Source organism: Lagopus muta, chromosome 4 (genome assembly GCF_023343835.1).
Source record: "Lagopus muta isolate bLagMut1 chromosome 4, bLagMut1 primary, whole genome shotgun sequence".
NCBI lineage: Eukaryota > Metazoa > Chordata > Aves > Galliformes > Phasianidae > Lagopus > Lagopus muta.
Window position 1 is genome coordinate 55,438,302 of NC_064436.1, and position 21,656 is coordinate 55,459,957.

General features: G+C 35.5%; 1 long non-coding RNA gene across 2 annotated transcripts; it reads right to left on the reverse strand.

Annotated features, from left to right (window-relative positions):
* Positions 1–1,003: 1,003 nt before the first annotated feature.
* LOC125692181 (uncharacterized) lies at positions 1,004–19,541 on the reverse strand. 2 transcript variants are annotated; one of them, XR_007376506.1, is made up of 8 exons: positions 19,470–19,541; positions 17,905–18,054; positions 15,515–15,668; positions 11,569–11,692; positions 5,763–5,898; positions 3,295–3,369; positions 2,683–2,769; positions 1,004–1,466 (listed from the first exon to the last, which is right to left on the reverse strand). It is a non-coding gene; the product is annotated as an uncharacterized LOC125692181 (long non-coding RNA). The 2 variants fall into 2 exon arrangements; XR_007376505.1 differs by having other exon boundaries at positions 3,295–3,391.
* Between the last annotated feature and the right edge of the window lie 2,115 nt (positions 19,542–21,656).

Sequence of the window (21,656 nt, forward strand, 5' to 3'; positions counted from 1 at the left end):
TTCCAGTACAGGGTGCCAACAATACTGGGAAGAAACTGATATTCCTGAGTGCAATTGGCAGTAGATTTCATCAAACACTTTCTGAAAAATCAAGATGTGATTCTACTGGCTAAAGAAAATACTTTTATCAATATTTTTAAACTTAGATGAAGAGAAGCAAAACCATAAGATTATTCGGAGTTTCACAAACTCAGGAAAATAGTTTGTGGACTCAGTTGGTCTAGAACTCTGATTCCTTAAAGAAAGGAATCATTGAGAAGGGTTAAACATGCTGTAAGTATCAACTTAATTTTGATCTGTTTTCTAAGGACTAAGAAAGAGCATAGATAATTCTTTCAGATCCAAATTCATGAATAAGCACCTAAAAAACCCATGAGATGAAAGCAGAGACTGAAAACTTTATTATAATTTATAATTGTTAAGTAAAAGCAAAATGTTTGTATCAATAAAAATAGAGAACAAAATGCTAGTGGGGCTCCAGTGAGAGTGAGGTGATACTAGATTTCCCCTAGATACACTTGAAAAAAGACTACATCATCTATGTTTGTGTGAGCTTGATCACAGAGAAAAGATTGATACAGATATGAAGCTATACATTTAAGTACACATTAAAATTTAGTATATCAGAACCAGAATGATTATAGAACCACAGTCCACTGTGATGAAAACAAAGAAGGTAAGATCAAATGATGTATTGGAAAAGGTCATTTGAAGAAATTCTCTTGCTCTTTGGCTGAACAGAAATATCAGATTATTTTTATATGTTAACTTACTTCCAAGCATAACTTGAACATATACCTAAATAGTACTTAATCTTTCCCAGAATGGATTACAAATGGTTTTGTCAGTTTAGGATAGAAAAAGGAAGATTATTTAATCCAGTTGAAATCACAAATGTTGCAATTGTTGTGTTGTTATTTGGTTTTGTTTGTTTGTTTGTTTCTAGGTGAGAAGTGAGAACACAGGATTTTCTTTGATGTTTCAAAGTACTTCTATGACTGTACACAGGGAAACTTTTGTTGAAATTACAGAAATACTGATTTTTTTTCCACTGAAAGTACAGACAGATCTGATTCCTCTAACATAGGATAATGTAGGATAACTTCCACTAGCACAATGGCCCTGATACTAAGCCAGGTTATTAATTCAGCTCTGAGTAAGAGACTTCTCTGCTGGCTAATGTCTATAAAATCATAAATGTTGGGTATCTTTCTAATATGCGAACATAACTGCACGTAACGTACAAAACAGGAGTTTAACAGCTTGAAAAGGAATAGTTCAGGTTTCTTTTAATAAGTGTATAAAGGTCATACAGTCAAATGAAAACAACTACAGTTTAACCATAGAGTTAGTTTGAAAAAAATTTCCGTTGTCCATGGCATCAGTGCAGCATATTTCTTTGCCTCATCAGAGAAATGTTTAGCTCTCTATTAAAACAGTGATTAGGAAGGCAAGGAACTTCACACCTGTATTTGAAATATGCAGAAAGTTGTATGAAATAGAAGATATCTCTTATGGTATACAAACAGCAAATTAAACAATTCAAAGTGTTTTCCTAATAGCATCTTTAACAATTTCTGTTAATACTGACTTTCCCAGAATCAGTCTTTAACCATCTACCAAACAAATAATCCCTTTGACTAGGATTTAGATTATTAGAAGACAGACTAGAAAAAACAATTTTCAGACTGCTAAGATTTCTGGATTGCTTCACCCTGGAAAGTCCATTTTATCACTTTTCTCACTGTCATTTTGCAACCTCAGTTAAACAAAATAATTTCTGTAAGCTAATAAATGCTGAATTTATATGGCAGTCTTCTCCTTGATCCTCTTCTCATTGCTGTAGCCGCTGGTCCTGCACAGGCCTGCTGAGTTGTTGTGGTTTCTCTACCCTACTGTGGTTTTTATGTATTTAAACATGCTGGTTTCTTGTATTATTAAGGTCTCTCATTGGGGCAATATTATTGTAAAGGAGTGTTGATTTAAAGAGAAGTCTTTCTGAACACAAAATTCACTGCCAGTAGCCAGAAGAAGGCAGAACAAAATACTCAACACTTTGTAGTCAATTTGAATGCAATACTCTGATATTTTATCTAGCCCTGAAAACCTCTATGGGACCCATGAATTATAGATCACCAGTACAGACGTTAACAGCTGGAAAGAGGATACAGGCTTGCCATCAGTTCTATCTGAATCATCGCATATATTTCTTGTTTGAAGTGTAAGCAAAATCCACAGTGCCTCTGTTACTTCAGTCTTTGAGATACATATATTGTGATATAAAAAGCAAAGACATTCTCCACAGGGTTCCACTTATTTCAATACACAAAATGAGCTGTTATTAAACAGTACTTTGCTTTTGCCTCATAGTCTGTTGTGTGGTCAGAGGAATTTGTCAGCCCCCACACTGTTTTTGCACGCTAATCATATCCCACACCAAAAGAAAAACAAACTTTGTCCTGAGATTTGCATGTTGCTTGTTGCTATAGCATCTCATGCCCTTCATAAATATTTACAGAAACTACATAAGAAGGTATTGCTAATCACTACTCTGTATGCACAAAGAAATTAAGGTCTGATGTTTTCAATAAATTCTACTTGCCCAACTTGAGATGCCTGTGAACTGGACTATTATACTTTATTATGCCCTTAGTATAACAGAGTGTCAAACATAGTCTATACCTGGTTGGAGTCTCATACAAGATATCCTCCCCTCTTCCAGTTTAGGACTTCTGAATCTCCGTGGGCAATGTTTGTAGGAATCCAGTGCTGTTTGAGGAATGATAATAGTAAAAAAAAATCAATGATTTATCCTGTTTGATTCCCACCCAGATTCAGACAGAGAAAGATATATTCTTGGTTTGCCTCTGACAAGGACTACTCCTATCCTGAGTGAAATTCAAGAATTTTCTTCAAATCATGGAAGAGCAGAGTTTCTCCAAAGAGGCTGGGACTTACTGCTCTCCCTTCAACAACAACAACAAACAAGCAAACAACAACACAGGAAAAATAAAATTAAAAAAAAAAAAGAAAGAAAGAAAGAAAGAAAGGAAAAAAACTCAACTCAAAATGTCACATCACTTTGAAACCACTCCCAAAAATGAAGTGTTAAATAGACCCATAACATTTTTCAGTTTCGTAGTAAATGGTGCCACCAGCCGTGCTTGGAATACCAAAAATGTAGTCATTATTCACTCCTCTTTATACAGTTCTTTTGCTTTTCTAGAAACTTCAACCTACTGTTCCTCAACTAATCATGGTAACCATCTCAATCCCATGCCTGCTGTGACTTACCTCATTCTATCTTCATCCATTCCTTTGGTCTCCTTTTGCATGATGTCCTGGTAGCAGGGGCAAAAGGACATCAATCTGCTGAGCAGAGATAACTAGACTTTGAGTGAAAGAAGGTATATAGTGTAAAACAGATATCTGCTTTTGCCTACATATATGTATATTTTCTCCTGTAGTTTCGAAATCAGTAAGTAAGGATGACATTAGCTCTCACGAGTAAGGGATTCCAGCTCTCATATCTGATAAGTAAAGAGTGGCATTAGAAGGGCAAGGGAACTAAAATAAGAACTCAATAACTGGCAGGCAATAAGGAAGAGAGACCAAAGAAGTAGCTGGACGAGAAGACAGAATTTTTTTGAATGGAGCTTTTGAGAAGGAAAAAAACATAGGAAGGATTACTCAACTGACTAGCTTGAGGGAAGAAAGCTGCTGAGCAATGCTATGCAGTCATAGGAAGTGCACGGAATGGGTTGCTGCCTTATATTAATTACCTTTTCAGTCTATCAAAAGCAGGTTTTTTTACAATTTGTACTGCCCATTTCAAACAAGCTGAAGTCAGCAAATTCTAAGCAAGCAGTTATTTTCATTTTTATTCTTCATTTAATTAAAGGTTACAGTACACTGAATAAATATTATGCAACTTCCTTTTTTTTTCATGCTTAATTCTTAATTTTATGCTTGCAATTCTTATCTGCTTTGTATACTAAAAGTGTTTAGGGCTTCTATCACAGAAGGATGAAAGGTGGTCGATGACAGGGTGAATTCTTGGCCTCACCAAAATTGTGGTAAAACTGCTGTCTTTACAGAGACTAGGACTTTGTCAGAGTATTTAGTTTAATTTCTAACTGTTGTTTACGTTAATATGCATTTAAGACATCTCACTAGTATAGGAATCTCATGTAAAATAATTCCATGGTAGTAAGTATTTCACACCCCAAATCTTTATTTTAAATGGAATCTTGATAAGACGCTACTTTAATGCCATGAAATAAAATGAAATAATAGAGTCATAGAACGGCCTGGGTTGAAAAGGACCACAATAATCATCGAGTTTCAACCCCCCTGCTATATGCAGGGTCGCAACCACCAGGCCAGGCTGCCCAGAGTCACATCCAGCCTGGCCTTGAATGCCTCCAGGGATGGGGCATCCACAGCCTCCTTGGGCAACCTGTTCCAGTGCGTCACCACCCTCAGTGTGAAATGAAACGAAGAATTATATGAAGAAAGAAATATTAAAACATGAAAGGATTGAGCACAGCTCTGCTGGAAAAGACTATTGGGTACTCGTGGATGGTAAGCTAAACATGAGCCAGCAATATGCCCTCACAGCCCAGAAAGCCCCCAGAAAGCCAACCGTATCCTGAGCTGCATCAAAAGAAATGTGGCCAGCAGGGCAAGGGTTGCGATCCTTCCCCTCTACACTGCACTGGTGAGACCTCATCTGGAGTACTGAGTCCACATGTGGAATCCTCAGTATACAAGAAACACTTTTCATTCTGGAGAAGAGAAGGCTCTAGGAAGACCAGAGAGTGGCCTTTCAGTATCTAAAAGGGAGCTTGGAAACAAAGGAGACAGACTCTTTAGTGGGGCCTGTGGTGATTGAACAAGGGCAAGTGGCTTCAAGCTAAAAGAGGGTGGATGTAGGCTGGATATAAGGAAAAAGTATTTTACAGAGAGGGTAATGGTGAGGCACTGAAAGAGGTTGCCAGGGGATGTGGTTGATGTCCCGTTCCTGGAGACTTTCAAGGTGAGGCTGAATAAGGCTCTGGGCAACCTGATCTAGCTGTGACGTCCCTGATCATTACAGGAGAGTTGCACTAGATAGCCTTTAAAGGTCCCATCCAACTCTAAGGATTCTATGATCCTATAGAGTAATGTTAAAATGTTTTAATAATTTCAAAACCTCATAAAGGCCACAGCATAATTTTCAGCCAAAATATTTCTAAAACTGGCAGCCCACAACAACCGTGGAACACCCACGTGGAAACATGTTTTTAATTTTGGAGTAAATATTTTGTCCTCAGATACAGAAATATTTTCTTAAAATAGAAGAAGGCAGCCTGAAATAGAGAGGAAATTAGGAGCTCTTGTTGTGCAATTAAAAATTAATCATGTAGTGCTGTAATCAAAGTGATTTCATTTGAAAAGTTTAGAAAAACAAACATTTCAGAAAGCGTGATGTATAAAGTAAGGCTTCTAAATCTCTTTATGCAGCAGACTTAGTTTTCCAAAGATCATTTATCTGATGATTGTGTATTTGGTCAACTGCAAATGTGAACCTACTGAATGTCGACATCCAGACTTCATGATTACAGAATCACAGCAAATTAAATGTGGTTTTTTAGAGTTCTGTGTCACAAGAAATACCACTAAGAGTAAAGCCTCAGAGTGCTACAAAGGAGGTCTTGCTCAAACTACAGAAACATCTTAAGAATGGCTATTTTATCTATAAGTTCTAAATTGTTCCTTACCTGTGTTGTCTCACTGAATCTTCAGCAAAAAATTTGGATTGGCTTTCAGCCCTTTGTTATGTGCAGTGGTTGAGGAGGACAAATCAGAAGTCGTAGAGCCAAATCAAAATGTGTTTCCCAAAATGAAGTGCAGCACCTGAACAAGTAAAAGACTGTGAATATTGAAACAGTCTTTTATAATCTTTTTAGTTTCAAACACAATAAAGGACAGCATCTCTTTCACACACCCTTCCTGTAATTAACCTTTTGTGTTCTGCAAATCTTGGAATATGAAAAGTGGATTTCTGTCTTCTCATAGTCTGTGAAAGCTGGCATTTTCTTTCTGTGCAATAAGCATAGCAAATCAATTAATAGTATGAATGATATCACCATGCAGCAATATCAGTTGCTGAGTCTTATTTTTCATCTTTCAAAACACCATGGTTTCTGTACTATGCCTTTTCTAGAGAAGAAAAAATGCATTCCTATTTCATGTGTTCCCTCTGATTTGTTGCATATGGGGCACTGTGCTGGTTTACGTGATACAAATGTTTGGTAACAAGTTTGCAAACTGTATACCAAAAACGTGTAGAAAAAGCCAACAGCAGAGTAAGGAAAAACGTACATGAGGAATGGTTGAAAAGATTGTCTACATAGAAAATAGCGTACGTAGAGGCTATAACAAAGCAGGAAAAAAAAATGGGTGGTGATGAAGACAAAGTGGGGACCTAAACTCTTCTGTGTTCTAATCCAAGATGTCTCTCTTGAGTCCCCATGGTGCTAGGATGTTGGGTTGTGTGATAGAAAGCTGGAGTGCAGGGACAAAACTGTGGGGTGGAGGGTTGAGAAAACAGAACATTACACCCCAGTAACCCAATCAGAAAAACATGCCTGTCCCAGGAGAGCATTGGTTCCAGGGGCGGAGGTGACATCTATGAGGATAGATCAGAGGAAAGGCTCTTCAGAGCACTTAACAGACCTGAGGGGGATAACTGCCTATAGAATATTTTGGGATGCAACCAGGAGCATTTCAAGACTTCTTACGGGTTACATAATGGAAGGTCCAAATATAAGAAAAGGGAAGGCTCATGGTGATTGGAAGAAGAAAAAGCACAAGAAAACAGAGGGGAAAAAATAATTTTAAAAATATGTGCAAACCGGTCAGTACAGTTGCTGTGGCTACGCCCCAATCCTGATTATTTACACATTAAATTTGGCCCAGCTTTTTCCCTGAGTGGGGAAGATGTCTATTGTTGCTTTTGTTTATGATCACTGTACCTGTCTCTGACGTTCTGAATCTCTTTATGACATAAATTAGCAATATAATTTTAAAAACTGAAAGTTGCTCTGGAGCTTTTCAGAGGAGATCACATTTACTTTACAGTTGCTTGTTAATTGCTTTAGTGCCTAAGGATGTACAACATATGTCCTGCAAAGAGACACCCATATGGTTGTACAGTGTATGTCCTGGCACTCTGTTGCCACAGACTAGAAAACAGACTTCTGTTTAAAATGCATGGCTCAGTATATGATTGAAGGTGTGACATATAAAGGATTAGAACTGACAACATTGAAGCCCTACACCTGTCATAGCACTATGTTAGAGTACATACTTTGCTTTGTTGAGAAAGGGAGAGGAAAGAAGATTGCCTTCAGTAAAGAAACAATTAAAAGATGCTTTATAGTTTATAGTACAGGGGAGGGTTTCCTTCTGAATTGCCTGTTTTATTTGTGTTAGTGTGACTCAGCTACAGCTCAATTTGAGTTCAAGTGTTATAAAGAATTAGTAGTGGAAAAAAAAAAAATGAACAGGTATTAACTGACACACAGAAGCAGATTTTAGAAGGAAATAGAGCTTTTAAGGCAGCAAGGATGTGACTAAATGATTTTGTTGAAGTATCTATGTTTTTAGATGCTTAAAAGCATAATAGTCAGAAAATTTTAATCTTCCCTTTACTGATGAGTATTTTGGATGTACTTGATTATCCAGAAAAATGCACTAGTGTGCACAACCCTCAGAAATTCAGCAGTCATTGCAAATGACCATGTTAAACTAAGGCAAATCCTCTTCAACAAAATAGTTGTACTCTATATCTTTATTATATTCCAAGTTTCTCTTGCTTAGCTTTAACTTTCTCACTTAGGTAACAAACTGGTCTAAAGAAAGGATTAGCCTCACCTAACTTCAGCTAGTTTCTAGAGCCTAAGAAGGTCACGCAGCATCTGTAGAACAGGAATCACCCCACACATTGTAGAGATCTCTCTTAGTATGGAAGGAATCACCCTCTAGAGAGGCTTAGCTCTTTTCAGTTACTCTGACTAGATACTTCAGTAAGGGATTTCTCTCTAAAATTGGCTGTCTAAATTACAACCCTGGTGTTGCTAAATAGTTAATAAAAAGTGAAAGACACCTCTTCAGAGTGAGTCATCCTATGTGAAACCTGAGTAATTCTTCAGGGTGTCTTTCTCTCTTCATTGACTATAGAGGAAGTGTGGGAGTACTCCTACACAGGAATCATCTCCTATCTCAGGATCAAATGCTGATGTGAGATTAATTAAGGTTTGTGTGACATTTGAAATCACCTTGCGTACTTTGCTGAAGTACCTCTTTTTCCCCTAGGTAACAGTCTTCCATACCACAATCTTCCATACCACCATCCTTATTTTTTGCTCACAAAAAGAAGAAGAGAACATGACAGAATTCATTTCCCCTGTTTAAATTTTCTCCTTTGTTGTAAATTTCTTCAGGTAGTTTATATCTATATCCCAATATATAGATAGATCCCTATCTATAACCCAAATTAACCCTATGTTTGATTTGAATTGGGGCTGTGTGGCTGAAAAAAAAAAAACAGATCACAACCAATGTTTTCAAAATTCTACAGTTCACTCGCAAAACTAGATTTTATTTTTTATCTTTTGTATTGTCCCAGTGGCTACAGTAACTTGCTAATTGAAGACCTGAAGAACTGTGGAATTAGAAATTTATCTTGTAAATGCTTATTTTAAAATTCCACGCTCTGAAAAAAAAAAAAAAAGAAAAAAAAAAAAGAAATCTGAATCACTCCAAAACATTTTCATCTTCAATTTCCAGAATTTTAAAAATACTGTATCTAATAGAATACAGAGAACTGCATCAGAACAGACAAGTCATTAAGAGACTTTAAAGAGAAAAATGAATTCGATCATCAAATAATGGTCTTAGCATCTTTTACACTTTTCCTGCATTAGTATTTCTTAGAACAAACTCTCTTCAGCCTTACTGATATGCTATGTATACCGATATAAAAAAATATTTCTTTCTTCAAAAATTAAATGTGTGTGTCATGGTAAGTCATATAAATGTTCATACACTGAATAATGTTATGGTCTCTCTACTATGTTAAAATAGGAATTTTTCCTCTTTCAGACAGGTCTGACAAAATAATGCTTCCTTACCCTGTTGTTTATTGCTTTTACACTCCAACTCTGTTCCAGTGTTTCATAAAAAACATTACTTTTCCTTTCAGAAAGCCTCATTTATCTCTAGATACAGTCACTTACTGATGTAATACCTGTCTATAAAGTATTTTTGTTCTTTTAATTTTCTCACTTCACATCATTTTTGAAGTCTTTGCCAGATGTTATCACAAAAATCAATTGTTTAAGCAGAAATTCATAGGAATAGGTACCAAGAACACCCTCTTGCAAATGTTCAGAAGAAGCTTCTCATACAAGCAGATATTTCATCACTGTATTACTGAATTTTGCACCTCATTCCGAGCCATATGGTCATACCTACTGCTAGACATAAGGTTTCTAGGAATCTTAACTATTCAGTAAGGATGCTGGAAGCACGCGGGGTTCAATATTTGTTGGTTCAACACTTAGCCAGTGCAAAGCAAATTATCCTTATACCTTTCCTGCTGGGGAACCTGTTGCCACCCAAGAATCTTTGCTGGGCAGTGAGCATATGATTATGGACCCCTGAGCCTTCTCTTTATTCCAACAGCCTCCTGCATGAAGGAGGTGGGCAATTTAAATTTAGTTTCATGGATATATCTCTTCTAAAAAATGTTTTACCTACAAATATTTCCTTTGAAATGAAACTTAATTATTTTCAAACTCAGTGCTCCTTTGATATTTTTCAGTGATTTTATTATGTAATTTTTTTTTAAAGCTCAGAATGATTATTTCTATTTTAATAATTTTTGGTTCATCTGAAAGTTCACTATCCTTACATTATCACAGATTAACATGTTTGTCAAGGGTCACTGTAAAGAGCAGAACAGGGTTTCACAAATATTTACATCAAGTAAAGTTACAGTAAAGAAACACCACCCAGTTACCATGCTATTTTTGTTGTTGCTTTAAATTAAGATTTGAACTAACAGTGAGATACAGATAAACAAAGTTCATACATGACAATATTATATTTATGTTCACTTAGTCAGCATGTACATTCAGAATAGACAGTTTTTACCTTGACTGCCACTATCAGTTTGAGAAGAAATGTAATGTTATTTAGTTCAAGTCAGAGATTTAGTTTCAAAGCTGGTACTGCAAGCTACTCCTACCGGTTGTCCCGTATCACCTCCATCTTCCACATCCCCAAGCATAGCTTCCAGCAAGATCTGTTCCATGATTTTCCCTTGCACAGAGGTGACGCTGACAGATCAGTTGTTCCCTACACTGTCCTTTCTATCCTCCTTTAAAAAGGGTGTGACATTGCCCTCTTTCCCATCACCAGGGGCTTCAACTAACTGCCATGACTTTTCAAATATCTAGAGTGGCTTGGTGACTATATCAATCCTCAAGACTCTGGGATGCATCCCAATCATTGGGACCAATAGACTTGTGGATTTTCAAATTCTTCAGGTGGTCATGAACCTGATCTTCACTTACATCAGGAATGAAATTGCTCTCATAGTTCCCACCTTCTCAACCATCTCAAGGGGTGTGTGAAGAACAGTTGCCAGTGAAGACTGAGGCAAAAATTTTGTTGAGTACATCAGCCTTCACCTTTTGTTACCAGCATGCTTCTTTGACTTATATATAGCTGAAGCCACCAAAATATATGCATTGTCTAGGCAAAGAGTCAGTCAAGGCTAAATCTTAAAAAACAAACAAACAACAACAACAAAAAAAAACAAAAACAAAAAAACAAACCAAAACTTTGTATAAAACAATCAGGCAAAAATACCAGAATCTATTATTTTCTGAACTTGCAACAAAGGCCAGTAATGGATAACACGACCAATTATCCAAAAGTAGAGCTAGTAAATAGTAATTCCCATTTAAAAACTTGCAGAGTACTTTATAATTACTTACATAACATACCAGTCAAATACAAACTCTTTGAACAAAAGCTGATGTAGCACACAATTTCAGGAGAAAAGCTTGAAGCTAATTCAAAAAATTTTTAGGAATAGGCCACAGGACAAATTCAGACATGCATTACAGTGTTATTATACCTTGAAAAGAGAATGTAAGAAATCAGTTTATAGTTCCCAATATGTGAATATATTTTCTGTTAAAGCACTTTTTAAGAGCAGAAGAACCAACACTACTGAGAAATGAAGCTTAATAGTGCAATTGTTAAACCCATTGATTTACAAATGAGCAAACACTTGAAGGAGGTCTTGTCTAAGTGTCAAGCCTTTGCAGGTAATAGTGATGGATGAAAGGCAAAGAATCCAGTTTGGCTTTTCCAGTCTGCCTCAATTTGCCCTGAGGTGCCAATTAGGGGAATTCTTGTTTTTCATGAAAATTTAACTTATGCTACAGGAAAGCAGCAGGCTCTAATACATACTAAACTACACAATGCCATTTAAGCTTCATAACATACCTTCAAGTCTCCCTTTGAAAGGGACCAAATGGCCAAAGTCTCTTCTCAAAGATACAGCTTAAGTTTAGACAGAACAGATCAGTAGTATTACAGATGCCAAAGATGTTCATCGCTGTATATAGGGCTGCAAAGAAGAGGAATAAAAATATTTTAAAGTTTTAGAACTCTTTAAGAGACAGCAGTCAATGTAAAGGAACCAAAATCATATTAATCTACAGCAAGTTTTGCTATAATAATGGGCAAACCTCACATACTAAATCTTACAAATTCTGATTCTTTAGAGGGACCCAGAAAAGCAACTGAATTCTAGTGCTTTCCAGTATTTCCCACCTGTACCTGCTTAACAGGAAGACTTAAATATACTCTTTTTCAGTTCTTTTCTGATTACTTTTTTTTTTTTTCCCCCAATCTCAGCTTTAGTTTCCAGATGTACGGAAATTCACTTCACTAGTAAAGCTAGGTTCTGACTTCAGGCTTACTGCCACTCACAAGTGTGCATTCCTCCTTTCTGAGGCAGCTATGTATGCAGGGATTCAAATCAAAAAGCTTTTTCAGAAAAGAATATCTAAACTTTTTTTTTTTTTACAAAAATTATATAAAAAACTATAAAGCTAGACTTAATATGAACGTACCATGTACATTGAAGTTAGAATAGAAAAAATGCCATGTAAGGTGAAATAGAAACTACAGTATTTGTCCCCAGATTTCTCTTACTGTGTCCAGAATACATACTATCATTCTAGAAACCTTTTCATTGGCTTCCAAGTCGTAAGAAACTCAAGAGTCCTTTCCGGGCCCCCACAAAAATCTTCTTTCATTTAGGTTATGAATATGTAACTCCCCACTCTTTCATTTCACCAGCCTGCATGACACTAAGCTTTGGAAATTTCTTTACCACAAAATAATATTCCATGCTCACAAGCTCGCAGCAGAGTATGAATCCCCCTCTTCCTTTCAGGGAGTTCTATCCTCCAGAGTTTTATAAAGCACAGCATTAAAATAAATAAATAAATAAATAAATAAATCAACAGGCAGCTTCCCTATTTACATCCCAGGTGCTCTCTTTATACATATTAGACTTTACAAGCAGAATGAGCATCATCCATCATAATATATGAAAAATTAAGTCAAATCTATCGGTCAAAAATTCAGAAAGTTTAAATATAAATAATGTGAAAGATTTTGCCTATTATTCATGCATACTTAATCAAATGAATGTATCTAGATTCTCACAGGTGTGTTCATTACAAACCAGTATGGATAGATAATTTGGATTGCAGATTAATGGCTCCATATGTACAGAAATTGCTCCAAAAAGACCAACTTTGTGGAAAACCTTACTATATCCACTGTGGCTTGTTAGCTCAACCACCACACTGTGCAAAAAGCTAGAGCTATCAACTGGGTGTCCCAGTTGAATTTGATACTGGATTACCAAAAGAGGAACACTCCTCTTCCCCATCTGTTTCTGTGCTCTGGTATCAGCAATATAGCAGCATCTAGCAGCTGAAAGACAGTTAGGAACAGATGCAACTTTCTTGCCATTAAAATTCACTATATAAGCAAGCCAACCCAGCTCACCAAGTTCTGTCTTTACATCCCATGAGTTCTTAAAAATTATTATTTGGATAAAAAACTATGCTTTGAATCAGGCTTAATGTATAATTTTGTATTTAACATGTATGGATTTCAGGATCCAGTTCTAGTCTACCAGGTCTACAGAATCTACCAGTCCATGGTGCCAGAACAAATACGCTGAATGTAATAAATAAGTGAAAAAGATAGGAATATTATGAATGTTTGTTGCAACACCTTCCTTTCTTGTTTCTCTGGTTGTACCAGAGCTATGATTAGATTATAAGCAGTTCCAGGGACCGAACTATTTGTTGGAGAAATGACTGGATTTCATGTGTTATAAGTGGTCTCTAATGTTATCATTTGCATGAGAAAAGTAAGAATTCTTCAGTATGTTATCTATTATTCTACTAGATCTACATGTTTCAGCGTTGAAGATCATAGCCTTGAGCCACATCTGTTGTCTGCATGATAATAACCAATTGGTTTTATTGTAGAATATTATTTGCAATATAATTTGATACTTTTATGCAAATACTTAATTGTATTTCCTCAACATTAGCTTTTCTTCCAAGAGAAAATGTGAAAAATAAAAGTCTATCAAGACAGAGTAGTTTACCTAGAAGACAAAAAGATATTTTAGCAATATGAGTTTGATAGAGACCATCATATTTCACAAGATTACAGTAAAAGAATGATGCCTCTAGGTATGTTTAATTTGAATCATAGTGGACTAGTTTTGTCAATGTCTGATAAAAGTTTCTTTGATCTACTTTCTGACAGGTCCAAAGATTTGGACCAGCTGCATTTTAACAATTTCTATGGAGGCTTCTCCCATTGCTTCTTCTCATTCAAGAGCTTTCTGCCACCAGCAATCTTAAATATGATATTGAGTACTGCTTGCATATTTTTACTCCTTTAAAAACATGTCTTTATTATTTGAATTAAGAATGATCAATGACATCTTACAAAGCAATCCTGAAGAAAAAATAAATATGAAGTAATTATTCTCCCTAAGAAGAGATGAGCTCAAAATTCTTCAAATCCTTTTTTCCTTAATCATGCTGTTAAGGGGTGCTTGCTATGTACTGAAATGAATAAGGATGAAAGGATTCTGAAACAGTTGAAAGTGTTAACGTTATTACAAGATGCTCAAGTTTAGTGTGTGCTAGCAAGCCATGTAGAAAGTAGAAACAGTTATTGACAGTACTGAATAAGAAAGGTTCATATAAAACTATTATAAGAATAAATGCTTTAGTTTAGTGCATTAATTTAGTTTTCAAGAAATGAGAAAGTTGAACAACTTCCTGTATATAATATGCTACACTGTTTTTGGTATGTTTGTACTTTTCAAATATTTGAATGTTTATGAACTATATAGCTTGGACAGATAGAGAAAAATTGATAGATAATTCTAACCTTTTATAATTAAAAGTCTGTTTGAAAAAATGAACACAAGCCTTTTACTCTTCCTTTTCAGTTTCTTTGGTTTAAGAGGTGAAAAACCATACATGGACGAAAAAGATAGCTGGTATTATCACTTGAGAAACAGTGCTTTTTCACTGCACCAACTTTTCCTGAATTCTCTGTAGATTTTGTACTTGTACCAACTGTCTAGGGTATGACATGTTACTGCTACTACTGCTGCAATATCAGTCCACTCATATGTGCAGATCAGCATCCTTAGTGGCTCATCTGGCCACATATACACCAAAATACTTGTTTATTATGGATCCAGACAAGCTCTGACTTAAATGGAAAGACTCTTACGGACTTCAGCAAGCATCAGTTCAGGCCCTTTGTGAACTCTAAGATTTATGGCATCCTTAACATTTCAATTCCTCAGTTTCAAGCACTGGGGTTTTGTAAGTGATGTGCTAGATAAATACACTGTTGTCACTTAGCAGACTTAACTAGTGTGTGAATAGATGGCTTTTACTTTCAGATAAAATGAGGTACAGGGGAATTAAGGCTAGTTCCTCAGCTAGCACAAACTTGCGTAGCTCCATGAATTTCAAACGGCATTCCAATATCTGATACATGTTCAAAAGGAATTCAAAAAAGAAGTTCACATTCATGTGACAAGGACGTGCAAGAATATGCAGGCCACTTACCTAAGAAAAGAGATTAAGAGAACCTTAGAATACAGACCCTCTAAATCAGTTGCTAACTTATTTAACCAGAGATTTTCCTCTCCATAGCACAAAAATCCCAGATACAAGTACCATAGAATAATTTTAAGAAGCACATGAAAGCTTAATATTAATTGCAGAAAGCTTGCAAGTGAAGAGACTTCACTTTTGGATTAACAAAATAATTATTATAAATTATTCTAGTTTAGCATTAGGGTACTATTAAAGTGCTTTCTGACCTGTTATTATTTTCTTCTTTCCATAGAAACATCTTCCTACTATATTCAACAACAACAAAGTTGTCCAATCACTTCCATTCAAAACTCAGTTTTTTAAGGTGCTGAATGAATTCGTATAGAAAACATCATTTAATCTATCTGGAAATAAATCTTTCTGAAAGAGAAAACAAAACATTTTTCACAGTAGTTTCAACACCTTCTTGAGTTATAGGTCATTAAAAAGGAGACAAACATTTGCTTTAATGTCTGCATGTGTTTGTTCGTCTAAAAACTGTTTTAAAAAGAAAAATGGATGCTGCATGCTGCTGTTTCACACTCTGTACTAGGGCTATGTTACTAGAAATTATTTGAGAAAACAAAAAGGGAGGTCGAACTGAATAATCTAACACAGTGATTTCCTTCTTCCATTATTCTTCAAAGGAATGCTTTCATCACCTGTCTCCCTTGCCAGTTTCACAATAGAGAAGAAGGAAGGAAGCCAATCTGACCCATGGCACAGTATTGCAGTTTCTGGCTGGGCTCAGTCATTACATCAGAATAGCAACGTTGTTACAAAAAGTTATTAAACTTTTTTTTTTTTTTTCCCTTTCTTTTTCTTTTTTTTTTTTTTTTTTTTTTTTTTTAAACATATAAACAGAATAGTGTGAATACAGCACCAGTAGTCAGAAAAATATTGTTGATGCATGTAAGGTTTAGATGTAACTACATTAAATTAATTTAATAAATTAATGTATTCTCAAACTATTAGGCTGTAATTTTTACTTCATTGTAACTACTTAGCATAAGCCATTTGCAGGAGTTGGCCGGCAGGGAGTACATATTACAATACAAAAATCTGCTGATTTCTGATCTGATCTGCTGACTTTCTTTTCAAAAGCCTTCTTTCTGTACTTTGTTCTCGTTTTCTCAGAGACACGTTAATCAATACAGAACAATTACTTCACTGACAGTAATGAAAAAGAATAAAATTAAGGGCTCCAGCCTCCTTTTACAGATGTAGCAGAAGTTTCTCCACTAACTTCAGCAGAAGCAGGGATGGATGCTAGGACCACTGCATAAGTCAATTTAGTCTTTCATAAGAACATATGCAATGCTTATTGATTTGAGATGAAGCAGCTCCCTAACTGTTCCCAAGTTATAGTGCTGAAAGATATCAGAAGAATTCTATATGGCTTTTCAGCCAAATTTTTATTACCTGTACAGATTGATATAGCAAATTGAGGCTTTACATTCAGATTGTTATCATGTCTCTTTGCTCCGAAGTGGTACATTTTGTAAACTATCAAATCAATTTCAAAGCTGCAATCGGGGGGGGGAAATCTAGTGAATTTTGGTGTAAACAAAAAAGAGGAATTTATGCAGCTCTTGCACATGATTAGCAAAGCCATCTGTTTCTCTTACCCACATAATTGTCAACTAATCAATTGTTAGTTGTAAGTGTCCAGTTGCTTAACGGCATTGTACCTCCTATTGCAATTCATTATCCCAAACACTTTACAGATCTTCAATGTCTGAATTATTTATTTTCAGGAGTGAACAGAGTGAGAAAAATGGCAAAAGATAACAAGGAATGGAGATGTAGGTAAAAAAGGAGGAGCCTAAAGAATCCAGATGTGGACAAGTATGTATGCAGACAATGGCATCAGCATTTCTATGATGCATTGATGAGCAGTAATGTGAGGGAGAGACAGATGGAAACTGGCAGAGGAAAGCACATACAATAGAAGGAAAATAAGCTTCTGGCAAGGGTAGACAAGAAGGAGCTGAGGATTTAATAAAGGGGAAATTGGGTGCTCTTGCATCAGGCTAAAAAAAAAAAAAAAAATAATAATGCAATGACTTTGGTCAGTGCTGGCCAGAGTGCTGATGCAATTATCATAATCACTTCAGTAGAAATTTCTTCTGAGCCCTGAGTGTGTATATATATATATATATATATATATATATATATATATATAGGTAGGTGGCATAACATACGTGGTGTAATGATATATTTCACTGGTGTTAAAAGATCAGTGACCTTAGTGCCTGCACCAAATATGTTCTTGATAGATGCCATTATCTCAGCAATCTATTGTTATGAGCCTCTGAAATCTGTGAAAAGAAGAATTTTGACTCTTTTAAAGACAGAATGAAATAAAAAATGGAAAGATAAAAAGGGAATTGAATCTGTGCTTTTCCATTTAAGTGCATGATTACATTTGAAAATAAAGCTTAGGAAAGAGTGATGGATCCATTATTCCAGTAGAACACTTTTACATATTTTGATAGTTATTACTTTATCATGCTACTTTTCTCTTATGATTTTGCTTACAATTATAACAGCAAGGATAAAACAGAGAAAAGGCAAGTGCTTGTTGTGTTTAATCAGAAACATACCAGAGGATTACCTTAAAGAAAGTTGGAAATCCAAAAGGAAACATCCATTTGATATATGCATTGAATATGCTTTGGTGGTATGGCACTAGAGAGGGAACCTTCCCACTGATATTCCATTACATTTCATTGCCACATGGCATATGGCAGGGGGGCAGTCTGACCTGAAAGTACATATGAAGCAAAGGTGTTTCACTGAATTCCTCCATGTGGAAAAAATTGCACCCCTTGACACTCATCAACAATTGCTGAGTGCTTACTGGAGAGCAATTACTAGATGTGAAAACAGTGAGGTGGTAGGTGCTGTGTTTCATCAGTGGGTCATATTATACAATGCATATTTTACAAGCATGGCATGGCAGCTCTTGTTCATAGCTGGTGAAAACACATAGCAAATCACTGGTGACTGTGCGATAAATAGTGGCTTATGACTGAGAATTTGCTTTAACATATTGTATTATTGTGCTCTTTTGTATCTACTGAAGTTTCCGTGGAAATAAATAGGAGGCATTTCTTTCAGGGAGATCTTTTTCAGGAACTATTAAAGTAAATATAACTGAAGGACTATTTTGTCATCTGAGGCTATGTAACAGAGCAATCTAACCACAGAATCTTATGTACGGTCATTTCTCCTTTGGATAGGAAAGTGGATGTAGTGAGAGATCATACTGAGGACATTGACCCTGGCTACATTAACAACTAACTCAATGAGAATTAGTTCATAAAAACAATTATAATGATGTTTAAGAGATCATTAACATTCATGCCTTCATAACCTATTACTGAAGTGTTGTGATTACTCTGTAATTAGCTCTTGATTTTGTTTCTACGTCTGTATCACTTTTTTCTCTCTATAGTTCCACATATATCAAGAGCTTCCCTAGATTTTAGATATTTGTTGCAAGATTTTAAGTACTGCAGAGACAATAAATAGGATAGATATTATCTACCGTTATAGATGCGAATGGAAAGAATAAAATTTTATATTCATCACAAACTTTAGGAGCTTTTTTCCCCCCAAGGTTAACATGATGATGTAAGAGTTAGCATTTAAGTTTAAAATGACACAAAAAGAAAACAAGCCAAGCTTAGCCTAATCCTGTGAATCTAGTGTTCAAGAATTATATATTTATCCTTCATCAGTAAGGCAACAAAATCAACAAAGCAGACAGAGTACACTGCTCCAGAGAGAGCTGGAAGTTAGATTTTGCATTTTGCACCTTAAAGTTACCCTTCAGATAGAACTCATGTATTTTCCTTCTATTTTGTAGAAATAATATATTATTTGTTATCTCCTCATTATAGACACTGAAAGTCATGCAGCGAAACCAGTGAAATAGGTGAGTGAATCTGTGTGAATTAAATATTAAAACTATGAGTTTAGATCAATAGCACAAGAGTTTGCTTTTTTTGTGTGTTTATTTTTAAACTGCCTTTAGTATACCCACACATAACACCATAACATGGCATAAAGTATAGCAATAACAGCAGGGTGGCAAAGTCTTCAGCTACAGCAAAAGAGGACAAGCCCAAATACAGCAATTGTGGACACTGAAATTAAAGAAGAAAATTTGCTTACCTTTAGAAGACTTCAGTTACACAGAAACCTCCAGCAAGATACCTTCTCCTCCACTACCAACCCTTAAATGAGGTCTGGGAAGAAGTGGATCCTGGCTCCTCCACTTCTGGTCACTCAGATGCATTGCATGCACCTGAACTCCCCTGGGTTTGCCATACCCTCCCACCAGGTGCTCAATCACTGGTTCAGGCTGTAATTTAGCATTTTTGCTACATTGTGCTATTCAGGTTAAAAACCAAGAGAATCACACCCTGTGAAGGTGAAATAGAACTTATGTCTCCAAAACTGGTGAATCAGGTTGAATTAATAAATCCAAATTCAGTCTCAATACCTGACCTGTTCTGGAAAAGACCCAAGTTTCATACTTACTAACGACCACTGAAAGATATTGAAAAATCATGTCAGAGCAGCAAAAATGCTAATAAATAAATAAATAATGAGGAGGTTTGCAAGTGAAAAACAGGGAAGAAATGAAACATGAGAAAGGAAACTATTCCTTTAGAGAATAATAGAAGAGCTTAAGGTTGCCTAAAGAAGTTTACCAGTTGGGTTAATAACAATGTAAAAATATGTAATGGGGGAAAAAAAAAGTTCTTTATTAGATAAACGCATATAGACAAATCTATACTAGAGATAAATAATAATTAAAAAAAACCCACAACTTAATATGTTTAATAATAGTGAGAGTAATTAACGATTGGAACAGTTTATATAAGCGCATCTCTGCCACACATTTAAAGAAACAGAACAAATTGAAAAAAAATACAAAAAAAAGCTTGTCAACTTTTTTCAAGCATTCAAGTTGATTTGAAACTGGATAAAAACATAGTTATGTTCTAGCTTTGGAGTCTTTAACAAAATTGGTCTTCTTTTTTTTCTTTCTACAAGTCCTCTTCTTTTTCAAATTACCAGATTTAGGGGAAAAAAAAAAAGACCTTTTGATGTAACTAATCTTTAAAGTTATATGTTCCCATTGTATTCACTATTTTTCAAATGTTATTTTCAGCAAAACTTTATACAAATCCCAGAAATAAAATATGAAAAGGAGAACATAATGAGGATAAGGCAAAGGAATAAAATCAACAAAATGGTTATGATTAGAAGTCCATGGTACATGACAGAATGAAACTCTATGACTTGAACTTTATGTAGTTTTCAGGGAGGAAGAAGATGATGAATGTTAAGTGATCAAATCTGATGTCAGAGAGGGAAAGATTAAGAAAATCAGAAAGATTTGAGAGAGTTCTATAGAACAGAGAGAAGGTGGACTGTGATGACAAGAAAGCTAGTTAGTACTGTAGAAAAAGATTAGGAAGAAAGATAATGTGATTAGTAAAAAAAGAAATTCAAGAGTTACATTCTACTGATGAGATTAATAGATTTCAAGTGCATATTGGCTCCTCCTTTTACTGTATACAGGCAGGATATCATATAGCTGATGGTAAGTTACTAAGCAAGAACCTGTAGTTGCAATGTTTGAAAGTTTCAGTAACTCTTGTGCATTGTCATCCTTGGTGCATTCTGAGAATTTTACACTACCTCAATTTTCTTTATACAAATATTTCTTATATCTGGTTGCCATACATATCAACTTCCAAACCTGGCTGACCATGGTGTCCATATGTAAAACCCAAGGCCTGCTCCTCTTTATTTCCTCTGGTGTCTTACCCACCAAGACTCTCCTCCCATCCCTTACAGCAAGTAATTCCAAGTACATTCACCTGTAACTAAACATATCCTCCAGTCATTTCCAAAAGTATTTCTCCCATAAACTTGTTTTCTAATTGATTTCAGCTTCTTGATTTGTTCCTGGATGCTGGTTCCTTGGATTTAAACCAAGGATTTTTGGGTCTAAACACTTCACTGTAACTGCATAACATGTAATGAAGCACGTGTCCTTGGAGGCAAACTAATTCCTAATTATTTTATTACTTTAGGTTTTGGGACACTATAGCATAACTCTGTAGCAAATAGCGGCTCTATCATTAAAACATTCTTGGAAAAGCAATAAAATATAGTACATTCTTTGTGATGTAACATGCAGAATTAATTTATTTTCCTCTTGACAGACAAGCCTTTCCCCTCCACTTATCCATTAGCAGTTCTACTAGACAGCTGAAAAATCTGCATATTTATGAAAAATGAATTACTGATTAGATCAAAGAATATTTTTGTATTGATCATAGG